Genomic DNA, 12,351 nt, shown 5'->3' on the forward strand with positions numbered 1-12,351 from the left:
TAGCTACAATATAAATTATAATTATATTGTAGCTATTTTAGGATTAATATTTATTTTACAGTTAACTTTGTATTTATTTTAACCAGGTACAATAGCTATTAAATAGTTAATAACTATTTAATAGCTACCTAGTTAAAATAATTACAAAATTACCTGTAAAATAAATCCTAACCTAAGTTACAATTAAACCTACACTATCATTAAATAAATTAAAAACAAATACCTACAAATAAATACAAATAAATACACTAACTAAAGTGCAAAAAATAAAAAAAGAACTAAGTTACAAAAAATAAAAAAATAATTTACAAACATTAGAAAAAGATTATAACAATTTTAGCTAATTACACCTACTCTAAGCCCCCTAATAAAATAACAAAGCCCCCCAAAATAAAAAAATGCCCTACCCTATTCTAAAATAAAAATAGAAAAGCTCTTTTACCTTACCAGCCCTTAAAAGCGCCTTTTGCGGGGCATGCCCCAAAGAATTCTGCTCTTTTGCCTGTAAAAAAAAACCATACAATCCCCCCCCCAACATTACAACCCACCACCCACATACCCCTAATCTAACCCAAACCCCCCTAAAATAAACCTAACACTAAGCCCCTGAAGATCTTCCTACCTTATCTTCACCATGCCGGGTATCACCGATCGGTCCAGAAGAGGCTCCGAAGTCTTCATCCAAGCCCAAGCGGGGGCTGAAGAGATCCATCATCTGGCTGAAGAGGTCCATCATCGGGCTGATGAGGTCCATCATCGGGCTGAAGTCTTGATCCAAGCGGCGGCTGAAGAGGTCCATCATTGGGCAGAAGTCTTCATCCTATCCGGGCAGAAGAGGAGATCTGGACCAGTAGACATCTTCATCCAAGAGGCATCTTCTATCTTCATCCATCCGGAGCGGAGCCATCTTCTTCCAGCTGACTCGGATCCATCCTCTTCTACCGACGTCTACTCGCCGAATGACGGTTCCTTTAAATGACGTCACCCAAGATGGTGTCCCTCGAATTCTGATTGGCTGATAGGATTCTATCAGCCAATCAGAATTAAGGTAGGAAAATTCTGATTGGCTGATGGAATCAGCCAATCAGATTCAAGTTCAATCCGATTGGCTGATCCAATCAGCCAATCAGATTGAGCTCGCATTCTTTTGGCTGATCGGAACAGCCAATAGAATGCAAGCTCAATCTGATTGGCTGATTCCATCAGTCAATCAGAATTTTCCTACCTTAATTCCGATTGGCTGATAGAATCCTATCAGCCAATCGGAATTTGAGGGACGCCATCTTGGATGACGTCATTTAAAGGAACCGTCATTCGGCGAGTAGGCGTCGGTAGAAGAGGATGGATCTGTGTCAGCTGGAAGAAGATGGCTCCGCTCCAGATAGATGAAGATAGAAGATGCCGCTTGGATGAAGATGTCTACCGGTCCGGATGTCATCTTCTACCCAGATAGGATGAAGACTTCTGCCCGATGATGGACCTCTTCAGCCCGATGATGGACCTCTTCAGCCCGATGATGGACCTCTTCAGCCCAATGATGGATCTCTTCAGCCCCCGCTTGGGCTTGGATGAAGACTTCGGAGCCTCTTCTGGACCGATCGGTGATACCCGACGTGGTGAAGATAAGGCAGAAAGATCTTCAGGGGCTTAGTGTTAGGTTTATTTTAGGGGGGTTTGGGTTAGATTAGGGGTATGTGGGTGGTGGGTTGTAATGTTGGGGGGGAGTATTGTATGTTTTTTTTTACAGGCAAAAGAGCATAATTCTTTGGGGCATGCCCCGCAAAAGGCCCCTATAAGGGCTGGTAAGGTAAAAGAGCTTTTCTATTTTTATTTTAGAATAGGGTAGGGCATTTTTTTATTTTGGGGGGCTTTGTTATTTTATAAGGGGGCTTAGAGTAGGTGTAATTAGCTTAAAATTGTTGTAATCTTTTTCTGTTTGTAAATATTTTTTTATTTTTTGTAACTTAGTTCTTTTTTATTTTTTGTACTTTAGTTAGTTTATTTAATTGTATTTATTTGTAGGTATTTTATGTAATTAATTTATTGATAGTGTAGTGTTAGATTTAATTGTAGATAATTGTAGGTATTTTATGTAATTAATGTATTGATAGTGTAGTGTTAAATGTAACTTAGGTTAGGATTTATTTTACAGGTAATTTTGTAATTATTTTAACTAGGTAGCTATTAAATAGTTATTAACTATTTAATAGCTATTGTACCTGGTTAAAATAAATACAAAGTTAACTGTAAAATAAATATTAATCCTAAAACAGCTACAATATAATTATAATTTATATTGTAGCTATATTAGGGTTTATTTTACAGGTAAGTATTTAGCTTTAAATAGGATTAATTTATTTAATAAGAGTTAATTTATTTTGTTAGATAAAAATGATATTTAACTTAGGTGAGTGTTAGTGTTAGGGTTAGACTTTTCTTTAGGGGTTAATAAATTTAATAGAGTAGCGGTGAGGTCCGGTCGGCAGTTTAGGGGTTAATACTTGAAGTTAGGTGTCGGTGATGTTAGGGAGGGCAGATTAGGGGTTAATACTATTTATTATAGGGTTATTGAGGCAGGAGTGAAGCGGATTAAGGGTTGATAAATTTATTATAGTAGCAGTGAGGTCCGGTCAGCAGATTAGGGGTTAATAATGGTAGGTAGGTGGCGGCGACGTTGGGGGCGCCAGATTAGGGGTTAATAAATATAATATAGGGGTTGGCGGTGTTAGGGGCAGCAGATTGGGGGTACATAGGGATAACGTAGTTGGCGGCGGTGTGCGGTCGGCAGATTAGGGGTTAAAAAAAATTAATAGAGTGGCGGCGATGTGGGGGGGCCTCGGTTTAGGGGTACATAGGTAGTTTATGGGTGTTAGTGTACTTTAGAGCACAGTAGTTAAGAGCTTTATGAACCGGCGTTAGCCCAGAAAGCTCTTAACTCCTGGCTTTTCTCTGCGGATGGAGTCTTGTCGTTAGATTTCTAACGCTCACTTCAGCCAAGACTCTAAATACCAGCGTTAGAAAGATCCCATTGAAAAGATAGGATACACAATTGGCGTAGGGGGATCTGCAGTATGGAAAAGTCGCGGCTGCAAAGTGAGCGTTAGACCCTTTCCTGACTGACTCTAAATACCAGCGGATGGCCAAAACCAGCGTTAGGAGCCCCTAACGTTGGTTTTGACGGCTAACGCCAAACTCTAAATATAGGCGTTTATTAGGATAGGATGAGAGCTAATGAAATTCTATTGGCTATTCAAATCAGCAATGGGTTGCAATGGGTAACTTAGATTTTTGTTAGAGTTAGGTTTTTTATTTTGGGGGTTGGTTGGGTGATGGGTTTTACTGTTGGGGGGTCATTGTATTTTTTTTCCAGGTAAAAGAGCTGATTTCTTTAAGGCAATGCAAGTGTAGAGCTTGTGCACCGAAAGGAGGAGCAACTCACATCTGTGGTCAGGTTGGACGGTTTAGCGGTTAAGTTCCTGCTGCCCGAATCCACTTGCATCCTTCAGTGGAGTTTGCTTTTGTGAGCAATAACAAGAATTTACTGCTCTATTAAAACCTCTATAATAAGTGTTCCATAAGCATTTGTGACGCTTTTTATTATATTTTAATAAATTGATTTTGTATCATATTGCCGTGAGAGTACTGTTTGCCCACCAGTGTAAAGTGGGTGTGCGCATTTCCTTGAGCTTAGGTATAAGCTCCAACACATGTGAGTAGGCATTTGGCCACAAGCTTGATATATATTCTGGATAGTGTTACAGAATTACACTATGTTGCATTTTCTCTTCCTTTTTTCTGAGAATCTGTAAAGATACAAAGAAACAGAAGATTCCAAGCAAGAATACGCATATCCTTACAAAAACTCATAATTTTATTTCACTTGTTTTTTCTTTTTCATTGGTGCTTTCATGATCTTTGATTGTGTTATCACATTTATTTCATTTTAATTTCGATGTGTGATATTTGGTATTTTTAATTTATTTACAATTTAAAGCTGTGATGTCTGATTGATAAATGGCCTGTGCTGCTTCCTGCTCTGAGATAGAGCATGTTTAGCACTAACAGCACAAAGTGAACAGCCTGTCTGCCAGTGATACAAAACAAATCAAATGGGTAATTAGGCCTGATTGATAGATGGGCAGGGCTAAGGCAGCTGCCCCTATCCTACCTGGCAAATGCCCAGTATACCCATTGCTCAATCAAGGCCTGCATATGTACATATACAATCCCATTACAGGAGAATAAAGATGCCTTTGGCTTCTACTTATCAAGCCTTCAACTACAAATAAGCTGGAATTCCACAGCGTATTTGTGGCAAGCCTGATTCCCCTTAGTTATCAAACCCTACAAACCGGCAAAAGTAGAATATTGTGACGTAACATACGATCCGCCGGTCTCAGTCCGACACAGATGCTTACGTCACTGCAGATGTTCCGAATGCAAATTCGGTACTATCTGACTACTTTTGATAGTTAACAAATAATTAGCAGGTACGCTCTCCACTATTCTGGCCCAGCATACCTAGTTTTCAATCCGCCGCCCTGGAGGCGGCGGATGCCATAGGAATCAATGGGAGTCGGAAAGCAGCAAAGTTCATGTTCCTATGGGAGAATAAAGTAATGTTTACACCTAACACCTTAACATAAGACCCAAATCTATACGCTATACACCCTAATCTACCATCCCTACACCGCCGCAACCTACATTATACTTATTAACCCCTAATCTGCTGCCCCGCCACCGCCGCCACCTACATTATACTTATTAACCCCTAATCTGCTGCCCTGCCACCGCCGCCACCTACATTATACTTATTAACCCCTAATCTGCCCCCCCTACACTGCCGCCACCTACATCATATTTATTAACCCCTAATCTGCCCCCCCCTACACCGCCGCTACCTACATTATACTTATAAACCCCTAATATGCCACCCCTACACCGCCGTCATCTACATTATACTTATCAACCCCTAATCTGCCCCCCCTACACCGCCGCCGCCACCTACATAACACTTATTAACCCCTAATCTGCTGCCCCCCTACACCGCCGCCACCTACTTAGCACTTATTAACCCCTAATCTGCCGCCCCCAACGTCGCTGCCACTATATTAAATTTATTAACCCCTAAACCTAAGTCTAACCCTAACACCCCCTAACTTAAATCTTAAATAAATATAAATAAATATTCCTAGCATTAAATATATTATTCCTATTTAAAACTAAATACTTACCTATAAAATAAACTCTAAGATACCTACAATATAACTAATAGTTACATTGTAGCTAGCTTAGGGTTTATTTTTATTTTACAGGCAACTTTGTTTTGATTTTAACTAGGTACAATAGTTACTAAACAAAAGTACCTGTAAAATAAAACCTAACCTAAGTTACAATCACACCTAACACTACACTATAATTAAATAAATTAACTAAATTAAAATAAATTATCTAAAGTACAAAAAAACCCACTAAATTATAGAAAATAATAAACAAATTACAGAAATTTAAACTAATTACACCTAATCTAATAGCCCTATCAAAAAAAACCCCCCACAAAATAAAAAAAAACCTAGCCTAAACTAAACTATCAATAGCCCTTAAAAGGGCCTTTTGCGGGGCATTGCCCCAAAGTAATCAGCTCTTTACTTTAGATAATTTAATTTAATTTAGTTAATTGTATTTAATGTAGTTAATTTATTTAATTATAGTGTAGTGTTAGGTGTAATTGTAACTTAGGTTAGGTTTTATTTTACAGGTACTTTTGTATTTATTTTAGCTAGGTAGTTATTAAATAGTTAATAACTATTTAGTAACTATTCTACCAAGTTAAAATAAATACAAAGTGGCCTGTAAAATAAAAATAAACCCTAAGCTAGCTACAATGTAACTATTAGTTATATTGTAGCTATCTTAGGGTTTATTTTATAGGTAAGTATTTAGTTTTAAATAGGAATAATTTATTTAATGCTAGGAATATTTATTTATATTTATTTAAATTAGATTTAAGTTAGGGGGTGTTAGGGTTAGACTTAGGTTTAGGGGTTAATAAATTTAATATAGTGGCAGCGACGTTGGGGGCGGCAGATTAGGGGTTAATAAGTGCTAAGTAGGTGGCGGCGGTGTAGGGGGGCAGCAGATTAGGGGTTAATAAGTGTTATGTAGGTGGCGGCGGCGGTGTAGGGGGGGCAGATTAGGGGTTGATAAGTATAATGTAGATGACGGCGGTGTAGGGGTGGCATATTAGGGGTTTATAAGTATAATGTAGGTGGCGGCGGTGTAGGGGTGGCAGATTAGGGGTTAATAAGTATGATGTAGGTGGCGGCGGTGTAGGGAAGCAGATTAGGGGTTAATAAGTATGATGTAGGTGGCGGCGGTGTAGGGAAGCAGATTAGGGGTTAATAAGTATGATGTAGGTGGCGGCGGTGTAGGGGGGGGCAGATTACGGGTTTATAAGTATGATGTAAGTGGCGGCAGTGTAGGGGGGGCAGATTAGGGGTTAATAAGTATGGGCGGTGGGATCCGGGAGCAGCAGGATAGTGGTTAATACGTTTATTAGAGTGGCAGTGGGCTCCGGGAGTGGCGGTTTACGGGTTAATAACTTTATTTAGTTGCAGCAGGGTCCATGAGCAGCGGTATAGGGGGTAAACAGTTTAGTATAGTGTGGGTGTTTAGTGACCAATAAAGCTGGGAAAAAGCAGAAGAGCAGCGAGATCGATGACTGTTAGTTAACAACAGTCCGCTGCTCATCGCCACGTACTTGGTGAGCGGCTTTTTGTCAGCTTTTTTGGTAACTTTCGAGAACGTATTTAGGTCCGTGGCAGCGATGTTAGGCGAACTTAGGCAAGCGTATTGCTGCCGTTGAATGTAAGTAAGTTGACGGCTTGATAAGTAGAAGCCTTTGAGTCAACTTTTCTTCATTTCATGTAAAAATGGTCATTATAAAATGTATTTAGTTTCTGTTCCTACACTAAATAAACCAGTTTTTCTGTCACCTTTACATAAGTGTATCATTATTTTCCATCAGTAAATCAAGGCCAGTTGTCCTTATCAACTAATGAATGAGGATATGCTGGAAGTACAAACCAACTGTGCATTACTTTTAGTTTCATCTCATTTTTGAACAGTTTTTATTTAATATTTTCTTGGTAAATATATATTCAATGTCAAAAATATATAGACACATGTTAAAGCTGCCCTTTCGTATATGTATGGTAGAATTTTTTTTAGTTCAATATCCATTTAATAAAAACATGTGCATTAGAACTTGCCAGTTCAGATATTACAAATGTGTTATATTTCCAAAGTAATAAAAAAATGTAATATAAGAAACACACGGCTAGATAACAAGTTGTGCGGTAGGCTTAAAAAGCAGCGTTGGCCAGTCCCAATGCTGCTTTTTAATGCCCGCTGGTATTACGAGTCTTGAAGGTACAGGTGTACCGCTCACTTTTTTGGCCAGACTTGGAAATACCGCAAATCCACTTACGTCAATTGCGTATACTCTTTTTTCAATGGGACTTGCATAGCGCCGGTATTACGAGTCTGACCAAAAGTGAGCGGTAGACCCTCTCCTGTCAAGACTGGAACCGCATTTTAAAGTCAGTAGTTAAGAGTTTTACACTACAACGTCGTACCATAAAACTCTTAACTAAAGTGCTAAAAAGTACACTAACACCCATAAACTACCTATTAACCCCTAAACCGAGGCCCCCCCATCGCAAACACTAAAATAAAATTTTTAACCCCTAATCTGCCGAACCAGACATTGCTGCCACTATAATAAACATATTAACCCCTAAACCGTTGCACTCCCGCCTCGCAAACACTATTTAAATATTATTAACCCCTAATCTGCCATCCCAAACATCGCTGCAACCAACCTACATTTATTAAACCCTAATCTGCCGCCCACAACATCGCCACCACTATATTAAAGTTATCAACCCCTAAATCTAAGTCTAACCCTATCCCTAACACCCCCTAACTTAAATATAATTTAAATAAATCTAAATAAAAATAACTATCATTAACTAAATTATTCCTATTTAAAACTAAATACTTACCTACAAAATAAACCCTAAGATACTAATAGTTACATTGTAGCTATCTTACGTCTTTTTTTTTTATTTTACAGGCAAGTTTGTATTTATTTTAACTAGGTAGAATAGTTATTAAATAGCTATTAACTATTTAATAACTACCTAGTTAAAATAAAGACAAATTTACCTGTAAAATAAAACCTAACCTAAGTTACAATTACATCAAACACTACACTAAAATTAAATTAATTCCCTAAATGAAATACAACTAAATACAATTAAATAAAATTATCTGTACAAAAACAAACACTAAATTATAGAAAATAATAAACAAAATACAAGATTTTTAAACTAATTACACCTAATCTAATCCCCCTAACAAAATAAGCAAGCTCCCCAAAATAAAAAAAACCCTACCCTACACTAAATTACAAATAGACCTTAAAAGGGCCTTTTGCGGGGCATTGCCCCAAAGTAATCAGCTCTTTTACCTGTAAAAAAAAGTACAAATCCCCCCCAACATTAAAACCCACCACCCACACAACCAACCCTACACTAAAATCCACCCAATACCCCCTTAAAAAAACCTAACACTAACCTCTTGAAGATCACCTTACCGGGAGAAGTCTTCACCCAACCGGGCCAAAGTCCTCAACGAAGCCGGGAGAAGTCTTCATCCAAGCCGGGCGAAGTGGTCCTCCAGACGGGCAGAAGTCTTCATCCAGACGGCATTTTCTCTCTTCATCCATCCGGCACGGAGCGGGTCCATCTTCAAGACATCAGCCAATAGGATTTTTTTCTACCTTAGTTCCGATTGGCTGATAGAATTCTATCAGCCAATCGGAATTGAAGGGACGCCATCTTGGATGACGTCACTGAAAGGAACCGTCATTTAGTAAGAAGACTTTGATGGAAGAGGATGCTCCATGCCGGATATCTCTAAGATGGACCCGCTCCGTGCCGGATGGATGAAGATAGAAAATGCCGTCTGGATGAAGACTTCTGCCCGTCTGGAGGACCACTTCGCCCGGCTTGGATGAAGACTTCTCCCGGCTTCGTTGAGGACTTCGGCCCGGTTGGGTGAAGACTTCTCCCGGTAAGGTGATCTTCAAGAGGTTAGTGTTAGGTTTTTTTAAGGGGGTATTGGGTGGATTTTAGTGTAGGGTTGGTTGTGTGGGTAGTGGGTTTTAATGTTGGGGGGGATTTGTACTTTTTTTTTTACAGGTAAAAGAGCTGATTACTTTGGGGCAATGCCCCGCAAAAGGCCCTTTTAAGGTCTATTTGTAATTTAGTGTAGGGTAGGTTTTTTTTTTTGGGGGGGGAGCTTGCTTATTTTGTTAGGGGGATTAGATTAGGTGTAATTAGTTTAAAAATCTTGTATTTTGTTTATTATTTTCTATACTTTAGTGTTTGTTTTTGTACTTTAGATAATTTTATTTAATTGTATTTAATTGTATTTCATTTAGGGAATTAATTTAATTATAGTGTAGTGTTTGATGTAATTGTAACTTAGGTTAGGTTTTATTTTACAGGTAAATCTGTCTTTATTTTAACTAGGTAGTTATTAAATAGTTAATAGCTATTTAATAACTATTCTACCTAGTTAAAATAAATACAAACTTACCTGTAAAATAAAACCTAACCTAACTTACAATTACATCAAACACTGCACTATAATTAAATTAATTCCCTATATTAAATACAAATAAATACAATTAAATAAAATTATCTAAAGTACAAAAACAAACACTAAATTACAGAAAATAATAAACAAAATACAAGATTTTTAAACTAATTACACCTAATCTAATCCCCCTAACAAAATAAGCAAGCCCCCCAAAATAAAAAAGCCCTACCCTACACTAAATTAAAAATAGCCCTTAAAAGGGCCTTTTGCGGGGCATTACAAACTTGCCTGTAAAATAAAAATAAACCCTAAGATAGCTACAATGTAACTATTAGTTATATTGTAGCTAGTTTAGGGTTTATTTTATAGGTAAGTATTTAGTTTTAAATAGGAATTATTTAGGTAATAATAGTAATTTTATTTAGATTTATTTAAATTATATTTAAGTTAGGGGGTGTTAGGGTTAGGGTTAGACTTAGATTTAGGGATTAATAACTTTAATATAGTGGCGGCGACGTTGGGGGCGGCAGATTAGGGGTTAAGAAGTGTAGGTAGGTTGCGGCGACATTGGATCGGCAGATTAGGGGTTAATAAATATAATGTAGGTGTCGGCGATGTTGGGGACAGCAGATTAGGGGTTCATAAGTATAATGTAGGTGGCGGCGGTGTCCGGAGCGGCAGATTAGGGGTTAATCAATATAATGTAGGTGTCTGCGATGTCAGGGGCAGCAGATTAGGGGTTAATAAGTATAAGATTAGGGGTGTTTAGACTCAGGGTTCATGTTAGGGTGTTAGGTGTAGACATAAATGTATTTTCCCCATAGGAATCAATGGGGATGCGTTAGGAGCTAAATGCTGCTTTTTTGCAGGTGTTAGTTTTTTTTTCAGCCAGTTCTCCCCGTTGATTCCTATTGGGAAATCGTGCACGAGCACGTTCAGCCATCTCACCGCTAACGTAAGCAGCGCTGGTATTGAGGTGAGATGTGGAGCAAAATTTTGCTCTACGATCACTTTTTTGCGGTTAACACCGGGTTTGTAAAAACCCGTAATACCAGCGCTGTCTGTAAGTTAGCACCGCATAGCCTCTAACGCAAAACTCGTAATCTAGGTGACAGAGTTCTCACGATTATTTCACTTATTTTTTTTATTTATTAAATCACTTAGATACTTACACTTTCTTATAACCTTGAGTAGGTCACATACTATCTTCTGCTTCCAGCACTTACATTATATTAGATGTCTGAAGAAAAATAATTTTCCAACTGTAAATGTCAATATACAATACATTTTTTAATGTATATAATATTTAATCCATCAATCTAAGTTCAAGGCTTTGGCAAACACAGCAATGTACAACTCTAGGATCCAGCCCATATCTAATATAAATAAAATCAACTCCTGACTCAATTTAATGCCTCTTGAGTTAGTAAAAATGAATTATATCCAGGAGTTATATTCAAGATAGAAAGTCTACCATCTAGAGAATCATTTGCAATTTCCTGCATGATTAAAGAGCTGAATATGGCACTTTATATCATTTAATAAATAAAGATTTATAACTGTATTGAAGTCAAGCAGGAAGATTTTGCCTGAGAGCACACGCTTTTTATCACAGAAATTTGTGTTTAGGCTATGTAAACTAAATTAAAATATGGGACATGTATGTCTTTAATGTAAGTCATGTTGATTCCTTTTTATTGTATTTAAAGCGTGAATATTATTTTTGTCACATAAACGGTAAATACAAAATACTTACATTTGAAATGGAGTAAAAGCGAAACTTGTATTATAAATGTATTGGCATAGTTTAAAAAAAAAAAGTTTTATTTTCCATTTGTTTTGCATCTCTTTCACACAGAGATTCTGTTGAAAAATATCCTTTTTTTCTTATTTAATCTAAACTCTATTATTAAAGCAATATAAAACACTTTGGGCTAGATTACAAGTGGAGCGCTAAATTATTGCATGCCCCGCAAATGGGCAAATTGGCTAGTTTGTGGGCAAGCGATAATTAAAAAGCCATTAGAAGTGGCTGGTTATTGCTACTGCGAGTTTGCGGTAGCTATTAGCGCTCAGAAAATTAAACAAAGATTTGATCTCTGGTTAATTTTCTAAAAGTGCCCCAAATGCCCTCAACATAGAGGGCATTGTATTTTTTTATTTTATAAAAATGTAGCACATTTGCGCCTGATAATTTAGCGCTCCACTTGTAATTTATTCCTATATGTTTTATATTGCAATTGAAAGTTGTTCATGTCACTGGTATTTAAGAAAGAATAATTTATTTTGTCAGTTTGTCAAAATTTAAAGGGACATTCCAGCCAAAATTGGAATTCACATGGAGGCATTTCAGATTTTAACAGAATCATTTTATTTGTATCATTGTATTATACACGTATTAGCAAAAATGCTTCTAATAAAAGCTATAACTGTTTAAAAGTGTATTTAAGTATGCACCGTGCACCAGCATTTTAAACACAACACTTGTTCAGAAATTCTAAGTTGCTTGTACCATCTGGTAATGACTCAATTTGTTGCTGACATAATACAAACTCCACTAGTGCTCTGAGAAGCTGCAGTATTTCAAATCATTGTCTACTGAGAGTATCTAGCTATACTTCACATGCACTTTCAGAGAAAAATGTCCCTTTAACCCCTTTATCCAACTGGATGTATATCTAC

This window comes from Bombina bombina, chromosome 6, assembly GCF_027579735.1.
Source record: "Bombina bombina isolate aBomBom1 chromosome 6, aBomBom1.pri, whole genome shotgun sequence".
Classification (NCBI taxonomy): Eukaryota; Metazoa; Chordata; class Amphibia; order Anura; family Bombinatoridae; genus Bombina; species Bombina bombina.